The sequence below is a fragment of the Sciurus carolinensis genome, chromosome 5, assembly GCF_902686445.1.
Source record: "Sciurus carolinensis chromosome 5, mSciCar1.2, whole genome shotgun sequence".
In the NCBI taxonomy this organism is placed as follows: domain Eukaryota; kingdom Metazoa; phylum Chordata; class Mammalia; order Rodentia; family Sciuridae; genus Sciurus; species Sciurus carolinensis.
This window is the reverse complement of record NC_062217.1, coordinates 26,470,434-26,489,993: the sequence shown is the minus strand read 5'-3', so window position 1 is coordinate 26,489,993 and position 19,560 is coordinate 26,470,434.

Here is a 19,560-nt window from a genome sequence, read left to right as displayed (position 1 = left end):
GATTTCAAGTGACTCAGAAAAAGAGTACTTTTTAAATTTTATGCATGTATGCATGCACGTGCATGGGTGTAGAAAGATTTAAATGATAAAGTAAACAGATTAAAATGTTTGCTTTGGTATATAGGACATAGGGACAGTCTTGCAATTTTCATCAAGCTTGAATTTTTTTCCAAATGTGAAATCTTTTAAAAGTTTTTTGAAGCTCTTGATTCTTGAGTCCCACCCCCAGAGATTCTAGTTTAATGAGTCTGGGGTTTTTCAAATCCCCCAGGTGACTCCAGTGTGCCCCAGGGTTGAGAAGGCCCAGCTCAAAAGCTGAGGTGCCTGCTCCCTTCTCCAGGCTCTTGGCCTCAGCCTGTGTCAGCCAAGGAGACCAGCATGTCAGCGTGAGGTGGGCCAGGCCCCGGGGCAAGGGCATTTTGGGAGTGAGACCCCCTGCCGAAACGTCTCTGCGCGGGGTTGTGCCCAACTTAGCTGACTATTCATTCCCCTCTCCTCTCCTATGGGGCTGGACACTGTGCCTGCTGCCCCTTTCAACTGTCTCAGCTGTCTGGGTGTCAGAGGTGGAGAGGAGTACCGAGGTCACCATGCTGAGTGATGACTTGACACCTGTGCACCCTTGGTGCCAGCCGTGGGGAGGGAGATGGCAGGGCTAAGGAGCAGCGAGTGGTTAGGGAAGGGACAGAGGAGGCTGAGCCCAGGTGGTGACTTGAGAAAAAGCCTCAGGGGACCCCTCCTCCTGCCTGCTTTAGCTGAGGACTGACTTGTCCCTTCTCCACTTTCAATTAGCAGAAATGCAGCCTCCTCTATCCATCACTTCCCTTGTCTCCTCTCTGGAGACCAATGACATTCGTTAGTGAGGTGATAAGGGCAGTCTGGGCTGCAACATCCTGCCTTCCCTCTGGCACCATTAGAAGCCCTTAGTGGGGCTCACCTGGAGCTCATTAACACTTTTTAAAGTGCTGGCAGCCCAGTTTACTCTGGGTCTGTGTGTGGTCCACTAAGAGCATCAGATCTTTGTTGGCTCTGTGTCTGCCTTGTCTTCACAGCGCTGTGGTTGTGTGATGTGATTTTTGTCCCTAAGCAGGCATTGTGTTCATAGGATGGGGTCTCCCTTCTCTATAACCTGGAGCAGATTTCTGGACCTGGCTGGGTTCAGGTCAGTCCGTTTCTGTTTTATCTTTGCACATGTCCCCTTTCACAAAGCAGCCACCCAATAACTAATTAGATTAGGACCAGGGCAAACATGGGTGCAGAATAGTGACCCAGCACATCCCCACGTGGGAGGAGTTGGGGGTTCCGGGAGCAGGGAGCCACACCCAGCCAGCTAAGATGTGAGGAATGCAGAGACTCGCCATTGACAGGCTCACACAGGGCTGTGGGGAATAGTGCCTGGCGATCAGAGGTTAGCTAGGCAAGGAGGGTGGGAGGAAGAGCTGGGCAGATGAATTCTTGAGGGGCGGGGCGCTAGGTCTCAGATTTTCAGAGGAGGTGGCATTTGGGTTGGGGTGCCATTTGTGAGCAGGATTTTGACAGTTGTAGAGAAAAATGGACTTGATTCAAGAGACCTGGGTTATTCCAGCCTCGCTGGGAGAATTTGCACATGCACTTAAGAATTTTTTTCTTTACCTATATATAAAATGACTTTCAAGGGGGATAGAGATTTGTGCTACCAAAACATCTTCTTTTACTCTCCTCCAGGGTCCACGCAAAAGCAGGCATTCTGGGACCTGGGGGGCAGGGCAAGGGGACAGATAAGCTGACCCAGGTCTCTGATGCATTGCAAGGACCGCTGCTGCCCAGGGGATGGGTGGGCTTTTAGGAGGAAGCTCAGAAGCCTGGCTTTCTGGAGAGCCTGGATATGGCCGTCACAGGCAAGTCATCTGGCTCTGGACAGTCTGAGGATGATGGTAATCCTCCTCAAAACCCAGGGAGCCTGGGGTTACCCCAAAGCAAATCTTTGAAGGCCTCACGTTGCTTTTCCTTTCCTTTCCTTTTATTTATTTATTTTATTTTATAGGCTGCATTTTAATTCATTGTACACAAATGGGGTACATCTTTTCGTTTCTGTAGTTGTGCGCCATGCAGATTCATACCTTTCCTGTAATCCTACATGGACATAGGGTAGGGCTATGCATTAAAGATGTGCTCCAAAGCCTTCCTAACTCAGGATACTTTGCTGCAATATTCCGGTTTTGGTGAGTGGCTTGTGCTCCTGAGAAGGTCGCAGTGTAACCTTATCCCCATTCCCATTGTATCACTCAGCTGTCTCTCATGCAAACTGTGTCTCATGGAATAAAACCAGGAGCCCAATCCTTGGCCTTGGGAGCCGGCAATCCCAATCCGTCAGAGGCCTGATCTCCCCTCCTACAGAAGCTGGGGACAGGGCGGGGATGGGAGAGGCACCGGGAGATGAGGCGGAGTCTGCCTTCTGGATCCACTGGTTTGGAATGTCTGGATTCAAACAACTGGGAACCAACTTTTTTTTAAGTTGCTTCTGTGCTGAGCATGTACAGAGTTTTTCCCTCTCTTATCATTATTTCCTAAACAATCAAGAGTAACACCCTACGTCGTACTCGGTATTATAAATACACCAGAGATGATTTTAAGAAGGACTGGGGCTAGCTCAGTGGTGGAGGACTTGTCTAGTATTTTCCAGGCCTTGGGTTTCATCCCCAGCACCACTAAACAAATAAGTAAATAAATAAGCAAATGGGAGAATCTCCATAGGTTATATGCGAATACCATGCCCTTTTATATAATGGACTGTGGATTTTGGTATCCTGGAACCACTCTATGTGGATACCAAATTAAGACCGCCAGGTTTCAGAACTGAATGGAACCATCCCTGCAAATGGGTGGGCGCTGGGCCCAGCGTGTTTCCTGGGATAATGATGGGGGCTGGGCAGGCACCATGGGAACCCTGTCAATCTCAGACTGTTTCCAAACTAGAGAAGCAGCATTTACACTATGTCCCATGCATTAGGGCACTTGCTTTCTATTTCCTTGTGATATCATCTCTAATAACTTCACGCAGGATGGTAAGTCTATTAAACTCCTTCATGACAGGAGCAAATAATACTTTTACTCCCCCTGAGCCCCACGGCATTTAGGAAAACACGTAGTCTGTAGCAGACACTCAGTGAAATAAGTACTTGCTAAATTGTATCATCTTCAGTATGCAACTGGCTCTGAAAATTTTTAGAGGTTTGCAGGAAAGAAAGGGGCATGAGCTCCCAGTTGTCCATGTCTTATTAGGGCAAGAGACAATACACTAGAAAACTTTTTATTTGTTTATTTATTTATTTTGCTCTGGAATTAGTACTGAATAGTACCAGCACCATTTATTTAAGAACAACATGTAGAAAAAAAAAAAGTCTCCAGCTTGTGCCATTTATTATTCCAAGTCTTTGTGGCCATTCTTCCTTTCTTCTGGTGGGTACCTCTTCCCTTTTGGACAAAATTCTAGATTCTTTGCAGCCTTGGAAACCACAAGATTGGTCTTGCACTTGTCCTTAGAGTGGGAGTTGGAGGAACTTCTCTCTTACACTCTTCCCCAGGAAAATCTGCCGCCTGTACCCACATCTCACAGCTAACTAAATGCCTGTTCAGTGCAAAATCAATCTGCCCAATGATTGCCTCTTATTTTCCAAAATGGACTGGAATATTTAAAGCAGAGATGCCTCCTAGGAATGGAGAGGGTGGATGTGAAAGAGTCTTAATAAAGTTTCCTTCTTCCTGTTATTTCCCCAAGGTGTTAAAACCTGGATATGGTTTGATTTTGCTTCTCCTGCTATTGATTTTTTTTTTTTTTGTACAGCTTTTTTTGTGTCTTGCTGAGAGAGAATCCCAACTCAAAGGAGTTTGAGATTCTTTATCTAATTTCCTCCTTACTGGCTGAGCTGTCCCATTCGGGCATATCTCACTGGGGCAATAGAGTTGCCCTTATCGAACTTTCTCTGTTCCATCATTCTCCTTTGATGTATTGGAGTCGTCGGTGATGAAGGAACTTATTTTTCAAATACAGAAGCCCAAGCTGCTGGTCCTCAGCAAGAAGGAACAGGAGAGTGAAATTATAACCTGCAGGCAGTTTGCATCTTTCTCCGACAGTAGGCACACACCGTGTTATGAATAATAAAACCATATCCTTGTAACTCTCTTTCTCTCAGGAGCGTACAGCAGTTTGCCAACATGATCATATCAATCCTTACAATATTTATATAAGGCAGGCTTGAGGCTGCGCCGTCTCCATGGATTCCTCCAGTGCGAGGAGAGGAGGTGTGGATTGCCCATCTCCAGCCCTCCTTCCCAGCAGCACTTGGCTTGGTAAACCCTTGCCCCGTCCAGGCTTCATGTTGTCTATATTAAAAATATAAAATGTGGATGGGGATCATTAGGAATATTAAAATGCCTTGCTTTACCAACTGAGAAGGAGGAAGCAAAATGTGCCCAGGGATGGGCCTCTGAGGGATTGAATATGTTACAGACACTAAATGCTTCCTGCCATCTGCTCCTCGGTTTTGTCTCCTTTGCACTCAGGCTATCGCAGAATCCATGTGCTGAGCAGGATCCAGCTGGTGACATTCAATCCATCACTGTCCCCAGCACAGGGGGCACAGCCCTGGGAACTCCAGTGATCCAGACAGCAGGGGCCCCCAGCAGATCTGCAACAAGGAAACACACTCTCTACCATGTTTGAGCCAGAGCTTAGCAACTCTGCAGAATTTTAGTTCCTCTTTGTCTCCATTTTTCACTTCCTCCTGTCTTTCTTGTTCTTAGCACCCTTTCTTCCAACCCCTTCGTAGTTTACCTAACCTTCAATCTCACTTCTTCACTCTCTTCTCAACAACTTCCATTTATCTTTTTCACTTTTCTTCTCTGAGAATATATGTGAAAGAATAGGAAATCCTTTAGAAAAAGTGGTCCAAAGTACACTCAGATTTTAGATGGTGCAATTGCACAGGTCCTTGCAAGTCTGTCTTGTTCACCACCCTGCTTGAAATCACCAGTGAGCAAGCAGGCAGTTGGCACAAGGTCTGACCCTCAGAACATCTGATAGAACCATTTCTACGACCAGAACGGCTTTGGTCAAGTCAAGGTGAATGGTGTTGAATCGCCATTATTTTACTTTTTTGGCATAAAAATGGTTAAAATCCTCTTCAGATGACTCAGTGTCCCTGGGTATGTTGTTTTCATTTGTTTGTAGTCATACCGATATTACATATATATACATACATACATACATATCAGTCACCAAGAACCAGCAATCTTTCTTCTTGTTTGTCACAGAAGTTGCTTACTTGCTTCTCATGAAGACTGACTGGATTTTGGCCCCGTTGTTACTTTAGGGAAAGGGCCTCTCTCTAGCAGTATCCCTGATAAGCATGTGGCTTTGACTAATGCATCTAGAGGGACTCTTCTATTTACAAGCACTCAGGTCAATGAGCCCCTATGCTGGTGCTTCTCAACAGGGCACGACCTGGCCCATCCCAGAACCCCAGAATCTCGGATGTGAATGAGACCTGAGACAGCTAACATCCACCCTGGTGCTGGACTCTCTCCTCAGAGTCCCTGACAAGTGGCCATAGAGTTTGTGTTCTGATGGATGACAAGAGCTCTCCATCTCTGGAGAGTCCCATTTCCCACTCTGAGCACTTTGGTTTGCTGGGGAGTTTTTTTTTTTATAGAAAGTTGTTTTTGTGTATCGAACGAAGAACCACCCTCCTCACCACTTCCTGATTGACTTCCTTTGCCCTTCCCTCAGCCTCTACTCAGTCTTCCCACCTCTTCTGTCTTTAACTAAAATAAAACCCACGTATTCCTTCTTCCTTGTGACAACTCCTCAATTATTTGAAGACAGGACGACATGAGTTACTGTCTCTTCATTTTCTCCTTTCCAGGCTAAATGCACTCAGAACCTCATCCATTTGCATTTGTCATGGTTCTAGAGTCCTCAGAATCTCATTCTTTCTCTCTAATACCTTGATGTTATGAGACATCTTGATTTCAACACCTTGAAGTGAATGTTATCATCCAGTTGTCATTTGGCCAGCACAGTGTTAACACATGGTTAAAGTATGGTCTGTGCCCTCTGAAACTCATGCTGAAGTTTGACTGACAGGGTGGCTTCGTTGTTTGGTGGGACCTTTTAGAGCTAATTAGGTTGATAAGAAGAATTCATTTTTTCTCATGTGATCAGTTCTTGCTCCTTTGAGAATGGATTAATTATCACGATAGGCCCCGCACGGATCTCCAGTGCCTAAACCTCAGACCCTGCCATGCAGCTCCCCACCTACCACCATCTACCAAAGTGTTGGGATGCCTCTGCTGCCATCTAGGATTATCCCTGCTGCCATCTTTGGTTGGGGCAGCTTCCATCTTAGGTCACCTGCTGGAGACTAGAAGTTCATTATCAAGGTATCTACAGGTTAACCACTGCTGCTGCCACCAACTTGGGATGTGGTCACTTACATCCAGGGATAATATCCAGGACCTGGAAGATCATCACCAAGGGCTCTGCAGGCTTGGTTATATCTGAGGTATCCCTACTAGGTGAGCTAATAGACACCATCTTGCTGCAGAGGCAGGAGAGAGCCTTGCAAGTGTTCGGTAGGTGGGAAATGGGTGTGGGGGCAGCTTGATCCCAGATTGCCCAGCCAACTGGCCTGACACCACCCAGATCCTGGAGACAACTTGGGCAGCACTTGCTGGGACCCAACTAGGAGTCTAGTGCATGACTCCTCTGATCACCTGCTCCTGCCAGTTTGGCAATCAACAGGGCCCTCTGGCTCCTCAATCCCCAGTCTCTCAACCATCCCTTAGCCACCAACCTGGCCCAGTGCTTGCAGCTACCTGGCTGGCCCACAGCTTTCAACACCTGGTCCTGATTTGCCCAATTCAGAACAGCTTTCCGAGACAGGTGCACAGGTCCTGGCCCTCAGCCCTCAGGACTTCCAGGGAGAGCAGTTCCTGATTGGGAAACCAAAAGGGCAGGGGCAGGAGAGATGCAATTTAGAGACTAACTTAGAGACCAGGAATCGTGGGTCCACAAGTAAGGGAAGGGGCAAAGTCCAGGCTCCTGTGTCACACAAGTGGACCTCAAAGGAGAGTCCTGGGGTGCAGTCTTTCAGAGGGACTGGCAATTGCTATACCCTCCTCAAGGAATCCCACCCCCAAGTCTACTCCCCCCATTGTCATCCTGAGGATGGAGTTACCAGCAAACTCCAGCAAGCCTGCCTATCAGAAGATAGGCAGAGAAGATATTGAACTACAACAGAAACAATTGTTCAATTTTCCTTCAAGACTCTCTTTCCCCCCATTTTTTTTTCTTTTTTCATTTCCCACTCTCACATCCCCATCATCTTTGAAATCAAGTACCTTTCATGCATCAGGCTACTGAAGATTGGGAGGTTTGAATAGTATATTACTGTTTTGTTGTAGATTTTTTCTAACTCTCTCTGTTTTCCTCTTATTTATCTGTTTCCTCAGAGTCTCTTTCTCCCTTTTCTCCTGCTAATAACCAACTTCCTTTTGATTCTGCTTTCACTCTACCTATGATCTAGGACCTCTATATTGTCACTACTTACCTCATTAACATCACATTGTACACCCCCTCCTCTGTCCTCTCTTCGTCCACCATTAGAAATTGTAGACCTTATAGCAAACCTATTGTTTATGCTGTAGATAATAATCAAATTCATCATCTCTTTATCATGACAATATTGTTAACATCTTAATAGGGGCTCTTTGGTTTAAAGTTGCATATTGTTTGCATTGGGTGCTGTTAATATTGATCTCCCTCTTAAAGATGAGGTATTAGAAACCTGTGGGGACACTATAAATTTATAGGGTGGAAGCTAATACCTTAGATCTGCACTACTAGAGGGGAAGACATAAAAACCACATGAAAAAGCAAGGGAAAAAAGCATCCTAAACAAGCCAGGATGCTATATTAATAGAATCCATTGCCAGGACAGTAGAAGAAATGTCAGAAAGTAAGTTCAGAATGTACATAATTAAACTGATCTGCAAAGTAAATAGTGACATAAGAGAGCAAGTACAGGCAACAAATGATCACTTCAATAAAGAGTTAAAAGAGCAAATGCAAGAAGCAAAAGATTACTTCAATAAAGAGATAGAGATTCTGAAAAACAAACAAATTCTTGAAATGAAGGAAACAATAAACCAAATTTAAAACTCAATGGCAAGCATCACCAATAGACTAGATTACTTGGAAGACAGAATCTCAGACAAGGAAGATAAGATATTTAATCTTGAAAATAAAGTTGACCCCACAGGGAAGATGGTAATAAATCAGGAATGGAACCTCCAAGAACTATGGGACATCATGAATAGACCAAATTTAAGAATTATCTGGATTGAGGAAGGCACAGAGAACAAACCAAAGGAATGAACAATCTGTTCAATGAAATAATATCAGAAAATTTCCCAAACCTGAAGAATGAAATGGAAAATCAAATACAAGAGGCTTACAGGACTCCAAATGTATATAAAAAAAAATTAAAACAGATCCGCACCAAGGCACATTATAATGAAAAAACCCAACATACAAAATAAAAATGGAATTTTAAAGGTCATGAGATAAAAGTACCAGATAACATATAAGGGAAAACCAATACAGATATCAGCAGATTTCTCAGCCCAGACCCTAAAAGCTAGGAAGCCTGGAACAATATATAACAAGTTCTGAAAGAAAATGGATGCCAACCAAGAATCTTACATCCAGCAAAACTAACCTTCGGATTTGAGAATGAAATGAAAACCTTCCATGATAAGAAAAAGTTAGAAGAATTTACAAATAGAAAGTCTGCACTACAGAAGATTCTCATCAAAATATTCCATGAGGAGGAAATGAAAAGCAACAACGAAAGTCAGCAAAGGTGAAACTACCCTAAAGGAAAAGTCAATCAAAGGAGAAACCAAATCCAGTTAAAAACTAAAAATAAGCCAAAATGACTGGGAATACAAATCATATCTCGATTATAACCCTGAATGTTAATGGCCTAAACTCATTAATCAAAAGACATAGACTGGCAGATTGGCAGATTTTTTTTTTTTAAAAGAACCAGCAATATGCTGCCTTCAAGAGATTCATCTCATAGGAAAAGACATCCATAGAATGAAGGTGAAAGGATGGGAAAAAACATATCATGCACAAGGACTCAGTAAAAAAGCAGGGGTTTCCATCCTCATATCAGATAAAGTGAACTTCAATCCAAAGATAGTCAGAAGGGATAAAGAATATTAGGGAACCATAAATCAACAAGACATAACGAATAAATACTTATGCCCCAAACAATGGAGCATCTACATATGTCACACAAACCCTTCTCAATTTCAGGAATCAAATAGATCACAACACAATAATACTGGGTGACTTTAACACACCTCTCCCAACATTGGATAGATCTTCCAAACAAAAACTGAACAAAGAAACCATAGAACTCAATAATACAATTAATAATTTAGACTTAACAGATATATATAGAATATTTCATCCATCAACAAGCAAATACACTTTTTTCTCAGTAGCACATGAATCCTTCTCTAAAGTAGGCCATACGTTATGCCACAGAGCAACTCTTAGCAAATACAAAAAAAAAGAGAGATACTATCTTGCATTCTATCAGATCATAATGAAATGAAATTACAAATCAATGATAAAATAAAAAAGAGAAACTACTCCAATACCTGGAGACTAAATAATGCACTATTGAATAATGCATGGATAGCAGAAGACATCAGGGCAGAGATAAAAAAAATCTTAGAGGTAAACGAGAACACTGATACCACATACCAAAATCTCTGGGACACTATGAAGACATTGCTAAGAAGAAAGTTCACTGCATTGAGTTTATTCAATAAAAGAATAAAAAGTCAACAAATAAATGACCTAACATTACATCTCAAAGCCCTAGAAAAAGAAGAACAGATCAACACCAAAAGTAGGAGAAGACAGGAAATAATTAAAATCAGAGCTGAAATCAATGAAATTGAAACAAAAGAAACAATTCAAAAAATTGACAAAACAAAAAGTTGGTTCTTTGAAAAAATAAACAAAATTGATAAACCCTTAGCCATGCTAATGAAGAGGAGAGAGAAAACTCAAAATAATAAAATTCGAGATAAAAGAGGAAATATCACAATGGACACCATTGAAATACAAAACTTAATTAGAAGATATTTTGAAAATCCATACAGCAACAAAATAGAAACTTTCAAAGACATCGACAAATTTTTAGAGACATATGTTCTACCCAAACTGAATCAGAAGACATACAAAATTTAAACAGATCAATTTCAAGCAATGAAATAGAAGATGCCATCAAAAATCTACCAACGAAGAAAAGCCTGGGACCAGATAGGTTCTCAGTCGTTCTATAAGACCTTCAAAGAAGAACTAATACCAATACTCCTAAATGTATTCCATGAAATAGAAAACGAGGGAATCCTTCAAAATTCATTCTATGAAGCTAGTATCACCCTGATACCAAAACCAGACAAAGACACATCAATGAAAGAAAACTTCAGAGCAATATCTCTGATGAACATAGATGCGAAAATTCTCAATAAAACTCTGGCAAATCACATATGAAAACATATTGAAAAGGTAGTACATCATGATCAAGTCGGGTTCATCCCAGAGATGCAAGGTTGGTTCAACATCCGGAAGTCAATAAATAAAATTCATCACATCAATAGACTTAAAGTTAAGAATCATACGATCATTTCAATAGATGCAGAAAAAGCATTTGATAAAATACAGCACCCCTTCAAGCTCAAAACACTAGAAACAATAGGGATAGTAGGAACATACCTCAACACTGTAAAGGCTCTCTATGCTAAGTCCAAGGTCAGCATCTTCTAAATGGAAAAAAATTGAAAGCACTCCCTCTAAAAACTGGAACAAGACAGGGATACCTTCTCTCACCATTTTTATTCAATATAGTCCACTCTAGCCAGAGCAATTAGACAGAAATTAAAGGAATATGAATGGAAAAAGAAGAACTCAAACTATCCCTATTTACCAATGACTTGATTCTATATTTAAAGGATCCAAAAAATTCCACCAGAAAACTTCTAGAACTCATAAACGAATTCAGCAAAGTAACAGGATATAAAATCAACGGTCATAAATCTAATGCATTTCTATTCATAATTAATGAATCCTCTGAAAGAGAAATTAGGAAAACTACCCCATTCACAATAGCTTAAAAAAAATACTTGGGAATCAATCTAACAAAAGAGGTGAAAGACCTCTTCAATGAAAACTACAGAACACTAAAGGAAGAAATTGAAGAAGAACTTAGAAGATGAAACGATCTCTCATGTTCTTGGATAGGTAGAATTACATATTGTCAAAATGGCCATACTACCAAAAGCACTATACAGATTCAATGCAATTCCAATTAAAATCCCATTGACGTACCTCACAGAAATAGAGCAAGCAATAATGAAATTCATTTGGAAAAATAAGAGACCCAGAGTAGCTAAAGCAATCTTTAGCAGGAAGAGTAAAGCAGGAGGTATCATAATACCAGCCCTTCGGCTATACTACAGAGCAAGAGTAACAAAAACTGCCTGGCACCAAAATAGGCAGGTAGACCAATGGTACAGAATAGAAGACACAGAGACAAACCCACATAAATGCAGTTAGCTCATACTAAACAAAGGTGCAAAAAACATACAATGGAGAAAAGATAACCTGTTCAACAAATGGTGCTGGAAAAACTGGAAACCCATAGGAAGCAAAATGAAATTAAACTCCTATATCTCACCCTGCACAAAACTCAACTCAAAGATCAAGGACCTAGGAATTAGACCAGAGATCCTGCACCAAATAGAAGAAAAAATAGGCCCAAATCTTCATCATGTTGGCTTACGACCAGACTTCCTTAACAAGATTCCCAAAGTACAAGAAATAAAAACAAGAATAAATAAATGGGATGGAGTCAAACTAAAAAAGCTTTTTCTCAACAAAGAAAACAATCAATAATGTGAAGAGAAAGCCTGAAGAGTGGGAGAAAATCTTTACCACAAGCACTTCAGATACAGCACTAATCTCCAGAATTTATAAAGAACTCAAAAAACTTAACACCCAAAATACAATTAACCCAATCAATAAATGGGCTAAGGAACTGAGCAGACACTTCACAGAAGATATACAATCAATAAACAAATATATGAAAAAATGTTCAACATCTCTAGTAATTAGAGAAATGCAAACCAAAACTATCCTAAAATTTCATCTCACTCCAATTAGAATAACTACTATCAAGGATACAAGCAATTACAGGTGTTGGCAAGGATGTGGGGAAAAAGGTACACTCATACATTGCTGGTGGGATTACAAATTGGTGCAGTCACTCTGGAAAGCAATATGGAGATTCTTTAGAAAACTTGGAATGGAACCACCATTTGACCTAGCTATCCCACTCCTTGGCCTATACCCAAAGACTTAAAATCAGCATACTATAGTGACACAGCCACATCAATTATAAGATTATAGCAGCTCAATTCACAATAGTTAAGATTGTGGAATCAACCTAGATGCCCTTCAGTAGATGAATGGATAAAGAAACTGTGTTGTATATACACCATGGAATATTACTCAGGTATAGAGAAGAATAAAATTATAGCATTTTCAGGTAAATGGATGGAGTTGGAGAATATCACGCTAAGTGAGATAAGCCAATTCCAAAAAAACAAAGGCCAAATGTTTTCTCTGATAAGTGGATGCTGACATATAATAGGGGGTTGGGGGGGTGAGAGAAGAATGAAGGAACTTTGGATTGTGTAGAGGGAAATGGGAGGAGGGGAGAAAGGTGGGAGGTAAGAAAGATGGTGGAGTGAGACAAACATCATTATCCTATGTACATGTACAATTACACCAATGGTGTGACTACATTGCATACAACCAGAGAAATGAAAAGTTGTACTCCATTTGTGTACGATGAAAAAAAAAATAATCAAGATAGTGAGTACTAGAAAGCAAGTCCACCCCTGGTATTTTTACTAGTAAATACCCATTTCCCCTTCTACCATGATGAAGCAGCACAAGGCCTCACTAGAAGCCATGCTCATGGACTTCCAGCTCCCAGAACAATGGGCCAAAATATACTTCTTTCTTTTATGAATTACCCAGTCTCAGATACTCTCTTACAGTCACTGAAAACCAATTAAGATAATTGCTACTACTGATATCTGGACAATATATTTTCACTTAGTGGAGCCTACAAACAAACCAAATTCCTCTATTGGCTCACATAAGCCTTTGGCCAAAGAAAGACACCAGATATTTGGAAAATAGGGATTAAACCAGTTCTCCCTTGCTATGCCACTATGTAATCAATTTATGGACCTAAATATTCATGGACCCAATATCATCTGTATTGATATAGGGTATCAGGTTCTTCAAATTAATCTCAAGCTAATTTCTGGCTTTCCCTTTGAATCCAAGCCCCACATTTAACCTCTGCCTGAAACTGGACTGTGAGGTCTCTAATTTCATGGGCCCCACCAGCACTGAGACTCCATTTCTGCTTCTTTTTATTCTTTCTAGTACCAAGTAAATACTGCTGTGGGAGATGTCAGTTATCAGCTAATGTTTGTTGAATGACTGAATGAAAGAACTGTCTAAGGCTTGACCAACAAGGTTGTTAGCCAGAATGACTCCAGCTTGCCACTAAATGGATACACTCCTTGTATGTTTTCTGTTCCATTCTTTCAGATTTTTGTTTTGCAAAAACGGCGAATTCATTTCAATCATGGAAAATTCCCGTGCTTTCTGGAGAACTTTGAGCAATTTTCTCTCTTTAAAGAAAGGGGTTGGGTAACAGTGCTCGTAATTATAATTTAGTTGCTAGAACGACTTTCTAAGCACACCAGGATGGGAATATTATCTTTCCAATATGTTGGCATAGAAAAAAAAAGGATGTTGAGAAAAGCAGATTGAGCATAATCACAGCCTGTGGCACCAGCAATTTATAATCAGTATGGTCAGAGCTGTGACTTTGAGTGCTTTGTCCTTTGAGTGCTCTGAGACCAGACAGGCCTTGGGAAAATACTTGCACATTATCGAAACTTGCACATTTTCTTGCAAGGGAGAAGAGGAGGGCAGATCGTATTATCCATTCCTATATCTGTAATTGTCCAAGTACTTCTTTCCTTTTCAAGGTCATGTGGCTCCGTCCTCTTTTTCTTTTTTTCTTTTATTTTGGTATGGGCTACCAGGGGCTCCTTAACTACTGAGCTCCATTCTGTGGACCTTTTTATTTTTATTTTGAGACAGGATCTCACTAAGTTGCCTAGGCCATCCTCAAACTTGTGATCCTCCTGCCTCAGCCTCCAGATTCACTGGAATTACAGATGTGTGCCATTGCACCTGGCATGATCCTATGGTTTCTGAGACCACCACCCTGTCACAGGAATCTGAGAGCACTGATATTTCTGATATTTGACTGAGACCTGTAGTCTGCTCCAGGCTTGGATGACCTTGAATCCAAAAACTTTCAAGGAAAGGTTGGTAATTACTGGGTGGAGAAATGTTTGTGTTAATACAATCCTTGCCCAGGTTGGAACTGGGCTGCTGTGTCATTTCCGTCAATGCCGGACACTAACACGATGGCCTATGCAATCTGTGCTTATCTTTAGGAGTCTGCAGGGGCTGAGTTTTATCTGGTAATGAAAAGGTATTAGGGTATTCTCTGAAATAAATAGAGAAAAGGAAACATTCAGAGAGCAGGAAAATGGATAAGCTTAGCTCTCAGAAGAAATCAAAATGGTAAATCATTTTACTTTCTTTTAGCCATCCAGATGATTCCAGACCCTGGAAAGAGAATGCTCAACATTTTGGTCACTGGGCATGGACAAAGGAGAGCTTGGTTTCCTCTTCTAGGAGTTTTTCCTAAACCTTAGGGTCAAGAAGGTATTTATAACAAGAGGCACCAAATGGATAAATTGCAGGGAGGCTTAGCTGGGGTGTGGTTCAACATCCCTTATTAAAAAGAGAGCAGTGAGTTTAATATACTTGTGACTCTGCCTCCTGCCCTCCAGTGCCCCTTGGATACCATGGAAGTGACAGGTGTACCGAGTTCATATGCTCGTAAAGGAAGCTGAGGACACCCGGCCTGCAGCCCTGTGTGTCTTAACAGTTACCCCCCTGGTCCCCTGCAGCCTGCCCTGCTGACTCTCAGGACCCTGTGCTCTGGAAAGACAATGTTTACAGTGGTTTAAAGTACTTGTTTTGAAGTCAGCAAGACGTGGATTAAAATCCCAGCCACACCACTTACTAGGATGGTATCATGAGCGGGACCTTGATGCTTTATTTTTCTCACTGTAAAATGCAAAGTCTGTTATCTCCTAAGTCTGTTGTGAGGAACAAATCAATTAATGCTAATGCACTTACCACAGGGTCTGACAGGCAGTACCGAAAGGTAGTCGCCCCTTATCCATGGGAGATGTGTCCCAGAACCCCCAGGGGATCTGAAACTGCAGATATTACCAAATCCTGTATGTACTTGTTTTTTCCTATAAATACATATCTATGATAATGCTTAACTTATAAATCAGGCACAATAGGGATTAAGAACAGTAACTAATAACAACATATAACAATTGTAACAATAAACTGCAATGAAATTGCAAACATCATTATTAAGTAAATTAAGGTCAACTTGAGCACAAGCACTGTGAAACCTCAGTAGTTGATCTTATAACCATGAGGGCTACTAGCAACTAACTGGCAGGTAGCATATACAGTATGGATACATTGGACAAAAGGGTGATGGAGCAGGATACCATGAGATATCGTCAAGTTACTTAGAATAGTGAGCAAAATTGTTTAAATAAACTTATGAAATATTTATTTCTGGAATTTTCCATTTTCTATATGCAGATCACACATAACTGAAACCACAGAATTATGTAGAGGACAACTATAATATAATGTCTTTAAAAATAAGAGTTAACTATTAGATTAGGAGCTGAGATCAAATACAATTTGTGTGTGTTTGTGTGTGTATGTGTGTGTGTGTGTGCACGTGGCACTGAGGACTTAACCCAGGGATGATCTACCACTGAGCTATGTCCCCATCCCTTTTTAATTTTTATTTTGAGATAGGGTCTCACTAAGTTGCCATGACTGGCTTTGAAGTTGTGATTCTTGTACCTCAACCTTCCAAGTTGCTAGGATTCTAAGCATGCCTCACTGTACCCTGCTCAAATGTATTCTCGAGAAGGCAAAACTATTCCCAAGAGAGCTGAGTGCATTTAATGAGATACTACTATGCACTTAACCTAACACTATACCTCACGGACAATTTAAAGGAAAGAAACATTTTTAGCATCTGCCACTCTCCTCTGGGTTTTCTTTGTTTGCAACAGTTCAATCAGTAGGAAATTGAAGCTGTACGCAGTCTCATTTTCTGGACTGCAAGGAAATACTCTCCAAATTGGTCACTGAAATCTACAATGAGCCTACAACATCAAATTTGTATTACTACTCTCAAAATCCTTTGGAACCAAAAAAATATTTCTTTTCTTTTCTTTTTTTTTTTTTTGGTACCAGGCATTGAATCCAGGGACACTTAATCTCTAAGCCACATCTTCAGTTCTTTTTTCAATGTTTTTGTTTTAAGACAGGATCTCCCTACTTGCCGAGTTGCTGAGACTGACTTTAAACTTGTGAGCCTCCTGCCTCAGCTTCCCAAGCTTCTGGGATCACAGGCCTGGGCCATTGTGTCTGATAGCACCAAAGATATTTCTAAGAACTATGTCAAGAAGGATCTGACTTGAGTGTCCCCTCTTCCTAATCTCGGCTACTATCTGGAGGCATACTAAGCTGCCCAGTTAAGTGGTGAGACTCAGGACCACAGTGAATAAAAAGGGAAGGAGAGACCTCAGCGGCCACCTGCCATTGGTCACCTCCCAGGACAGGAGCAGGAAGCGGGGAGAAGAGCAGGGAGCAGCAGGCAGACTCGCAGGGTGCTGGTGTCCGCTTTTCTGGGGACCTTGGAGCAAATCGTGGGGCTTATTGTCAGTTGCTGAATAAATTATTAAGAGGAACTGAGAAGAGAAATATTCGTGAGACTGGTTGTGGCGGGAGGAGGAGGGGATCCAGGCAGGGTGTGCGGAGAGAGGGATTCTGATAAGGAAAGACAGAGGCGGGGAGTGGAGGCGGACGAAGGGAAAGAGACAGACAGAAAGATAAGAGAGACAGGGAGATAAGGAGAAAAACAGAATAAAAGAGAGGAAGGAACACAGAGAAACAGACTCCCACCCCAGCAGGGACTCAGAGCTGGTCCCTTTAGAACATAGGCCCAAGTGGCTAACGCTGGATGAGAGGAACCCAGTATCTCATTTCCTTTAATGGTTGAAGTCTTTTTTTCTAGATCCAGGATACACTGAAATAGGCTCAGGTTGAAAGCACCCATTTCCTGCGGTGGTGAACCACAGATCAGGAGCAAAGCAGAGCAGAGACACAGAAGCCCGGGCTGTGTCTGCCAGGGAGGGCTCAGCTGCTCACCGTGCAGAGGAAGGTGTGGCGTGTCCCGAGTCCCTGGCGCCTGAGCACCAGGCTCCCTACACCTGGGCCTGGGGGGTCAGGCAGGGACGCAGACCTTGGCAAGGCCCAGGCTACTACTCCAGTGCCCAGAAAAACACCCAACCCGAGAACACCAATCATTTACCCAGCCGCCCAAAATAACACCCATAATTTACTCCCCACTTCCAGACTTCTCTTCTCCAAACAGTCCCGATGGCCCTCGGGCATCCCTGGATGCCACAGCATCCTTTGCCCGTTTCTGCCTGTGAGTTTTGCCGCTGAGCGCTCCTGACTGGCCAGGAGACGTGTCTCCCTGAACAGCCGTCCCAGGGAGTTAGCTCTCCCGCAGCGGCTGCTGGTCTGGAGCTAGAATATAAGATCCCGAAGTGAAGGGAGAGGCGTCTTTGATGCCAACGCCCAGGTTGATTTGAGGACTAAAGACAAGAGAGATCTCAATCTCTCCTCCACCGCTAGGTTTAGGGCCGTGGGGTCTCCACCTGGGTGGCTGTGGAGGCGGGTGTGTGCAGCGGAACCAGGGACTCCGAGGGAAGAAGGAGGCTGCGGCCTCCTTACCTCCAGCTGGGATGGGCAGTGAAGAGGCAGGTGCTCTCCCTGATTCATTTCACTTCCTGCACTGACAGATCAATTTAGAGCAATTTATTTACAAGCTGGGTTAGAAAGTCTCCGTAGAGTAAACCCAGTGCTCCTGAATATGGAAATGTAGAGGAACCTTCCCGACTGTCACCCAGATGGAAGCCAAATGCCTCATGGACTAGGACTTAGGTGGGATGACGAGGTGGGTGTCGCTCGTGTACACCAAGTGTCCCCAGGCTGCAGCAAATCACAACATGAGTGAGCCATCCTGCCGGGAGCAGACATTCACGAACCCTTAGAAGACATCCCTCCTCCCTCTGAAGAGCCGTTCTTACTAATGGCCTTGGGCCTCTCACTCATGACCCATCCAGAGTACACCTGGAGTTCCTGCCATTTGTGAATAAGACCCATCATTTAATGTAGGAATGACCCCATGCCTGGCCTCTGGGACTTGATAATCTCACTGGCTCCCCCGCCCCCCAGGTTAGGAGGTAGAAGGTTCTGCCCAAGTACAACCCTCTGCTGTCAAGCGCAGCGGGTGAGATTCTAAAATGAGACCTGTTCAGTGGGCCCTGGGCCTCCTCATGCTTCAGAGGCGGCTCATTACAAGGGTATAGGAGTGTGACATCTTTCTGAGCAGGAACATGGTTATGGCACATGGCCAGTGGATGGTCTGTGGGACAGACATTCGCACTGCTTCTAGAAAAAGCCCATGTTCTGCTGGGCACTAGAGAGGGATATGGCATGGCCTCCCCAGCCTCAGGGACCGACCAGGAGGCAGCCGAGGAAAAGCATCAACCTGGGCGCAGCTGGAGAGGCATATGGAGGCCTCTGCTTCTGAGGATTTAACTCTGCAGGTGAGAACCAGGAGGGAAGGAGAGTGGATGTCACCGCTTTAGGAGCCAAGAGATGAGAGGCTCTGACAGGTGCGTCCCCGCGATGCTCCTACACAGACACCTTCAGAACTGACTCTGGAGTTTAGAGGGTGGAGTCGTGTTCATATAACAGTCCCAAAGCATTGGGGTGCATGACACAGTTTAGGGCTTTGGGAAGGAGATTCCGCCCAGGTGCCATCCTCTCCCTTACCCTCTCACTGACGCTATAAGCTGGCGGGAGGAACACAAAGCATTATTTTTCCCCTCACAGCTAGGTTCATGCTGAGGGCCCTCTAACACATGGCAGATTAACAAGAGCAAAGCATGCACATTCATTTAATGCAAGTTTTCTATGGGAGAGAAGTCTACAGGAATGAAGACCCCCAGACACAGGGAAATGTGTGTGTTTTTATGCTCAGCTCTGATGAAGAATAGACAGTTGTGCAGAAAACTGGTCAGAAAAGCGGGTCTGATCCAGTGGCAGTTAGCTGGGGGGACTTAACAAGGCCTGTTTGGGTTCTTCTCTGC